Genomic DNA, 2,778 nt, shown 5'->3' with positions numbered 1-2,778 from the left:
GCTTTTAGTCTGCAGGTGACACTACTGAGTCATTAAAAATAGTGTACATGCATAATACCTCGTGCTTATCACCAGGTGGCAGCAGCGATTTAAGTCCCAGGCAAGATCTCAGACGGTGTTTCAGTGACACAAAAAGGCTTTGAATACTCAGAGCTATTTCTATTGCCTTCACAGAGATCATATTTTCTCCCATTTTCAAGCCCTTTATTATTTAATTTAGATATACAAAAGTTACATTTGCACTTTCAAACCCTATATATCTGTATTTAGAATTTCTTATTCTCTAACATCCTGCATACAAAGCAGTAGATACAGGGTTGTATTTGGAAATCAATTTTTATAAGTTTTTTTCTCTATATAAAAATATAAGAAAAGTTACCATTTTAAACTGCCCTGACCACTACTGCTAATCATTACCCCTAACCACTGACCTAACCACTGACCTTAGAACTACCCTAACCACCACTCTTAACCACTGTGCTAACCACTACCCCTGACCACTACCCTAACCATTACTCCCTACAACTACAGCCAACCCAGCAACCCAGTGTCTTGTGGGCAGTTCAGGTAGCACCCAGGTGTCCGAGGTCAGCCAGAGCCATAGCTCCTGGCAGCTTTCATCTGGGAGAAATCCTCATTCTTTCACAGTTCTAGGAGGCAGAATCCCACTTCCAGCCACAGGCACGTGGCCATTCAGTGCAGCTCTTTTCCCCAGCAAGGAAAGCCCAATGCCCGAGTGTCTTCGGGGCAGCTGAGATACAGCCCCTTAGAGGCCAAGACCAGTGAGACCTGTCAGTCCTGTCAGCTTCCATGGCACCCATGACTGAAAGTGGGGTTCCATCTCCTAAAGCTGCAAATGTCTGAAGATTGCTTCCTGGAGGAAGCTCCACAACTGAAAAAGGACTCCTCGGTAAGATTGCAAAACACTATTCTTTAATTTTAATGCACAAATTCTGTTCTTTTGTTGTTACTTTCAAGTTTCCCTGACTCAAGGGAGTTCAAGTCACGGACAGGACTTCACTCTGCAAGCTAAACTAAGTAAGTTGTTAAAACTAGGCTTTTTAGCAAACTGCAAATAGGAATTGCCTTCTCCAGAGTATTTCCAATGTCTTGGCTTTTCTCTGAATGCCTGGTAGGAGTCTGAATCCCCACTTCTACACATTTCAGTTTTCTGGTACTGGCAGCCAAGTAATAAGGTTTGCATGTGAATCCCCTGCAGAGAGTTTGGTTTTGAAGCTTTGAATTTGAACTGATACCTGTATTCAAGTCTCATTTTGTAACTCACAGCATCCTTCTTACACATTCCACACAAGGAGAAGTTGCAAGGTTCCTTCCCTCCCCCACAACACTTTAAAAACAGGATGAATTCCAAGTGTGAATAATTGCTAGATTATTTAGAGTAATTAAGATTGTGTTTCTTTCTTGAGGTGTTTTATATCATATTATACTGCTGTAATTTTAGGGTATTATTTGTGATGTATTCCTAGTGATGCTAAAACATATGGTTAGGTGCCCTTTTCAGCATTTCTACTCATCTAAATAAATAATTCAAGGTGCCAGAGTCCTTCCTGTCAACTGGAGAAGATGCACAATCTGTCAGAAGTGGCTTTCTCAAATTATTTGCAGTAAACAGTGTATATTCTGTATCTGGATGCCTTCTAGCCTTACTTATAAAAGAAAATTATTTCCCAGAATCCCCAACAGAAGCATTCAGCAGCAAACTATTTTCTAGATGGTTGATTTGCCACTATGTTGAAAAATACACGTGAACAGAAAGCCTTTTACTTAGGCTGAGATTGGCTGACACTCACTGAAAGCCTGAAGAACATCATCATGGCTTGAGAAGAATACAGAAATCTGGGGGGAAAGGGTGGAGAAAGAGACAACAGTTAAAAGAACAATTTGAGGATGTCCTGGGTTGCCGTGTATTCTATTCCCATCCTCATGAGCTGTTGAAACCAGGTGGGGCAGTGTTTCCTTGCGTCCTCCCCCCGGTCTATCTTCTGTTAATGGCCCATCATTGTCCTGCCGCATGACTCATAGATAACTCTCTCTGGACTATCTTCTGTTAATGAGCCTCATCAACACTTGGCCTCATGACTTATCATCCCATTGTGAGATGCTCCACCCAGAGGGAGGAACCAAGCATCCCATCCTGGATATAATCTGAGATTCCCAACACCACAGACATCCTTTCCACTGGATTTCCAGAGGACAGGAGCTATACAGCTACCACTGGACCTTCTGAGGAAGAGCAGACCCTTCTGCAGGATCACCGCTTCAACAGAACCACATCTACCACTTCAGGAGGACTGCAGCCACCATCTTATTGGACTGCTACCACCACCCTGACTAACAGGGTGTCAGGTTGTATCCTGACTCTGTCACTTTGAACCAGTGTTTTCTGCCTTTTTTTTTTTTTTTTTCCTTATTTTCCTATTAAATTGTTATTCTGACTTGGTGCCTCCCACTGGTTTGTGAAGAAAAATCAGAGGTGTTTTTCTCAAATTCCTGTGTCAGATAAATTCACAGTTAAAGGTGACGCTGCTACCATTCACAGGCTGGCTGGTCCTGCCTCTTCCTAATTACAATTTTCAAAAGGAGTATGGTAGTTCTTAGAAACACCATTAGTAGCCTTAAAGTAGCTTTTATCAAGCTTGAATTTACATTCAACATCCAGCATGTGCATTCTGTAAGTGCACATTTACAGAAATCCCTCCTGTCCGCTGTTCTCCCTCTGCCCAACCTTCACCCCACCCCCCCCCCCCCCCCCACCCC

The sequence above is a fragment of the Corvus brachyrhynchos genome, unplaced genomic scaffold, assembly GCF_000691975.1.
Source record: "Corvus brachyrhynchos isolate BGI_N302 unplaced genomic scaffold, ASM69197v1 scaffold96, whole genome shotgun sequence".
In the NCBI taxonomy this organism is placed as follows: domain Eukaryota; kingdom Metazoa; phylum Chordata; class Aves; order Passeriformes; family Corvidae; genus Corvus; species Corvus brachyrhynchos.
This window is presented reverse-complemented; position numbering follows the sequence as displayed.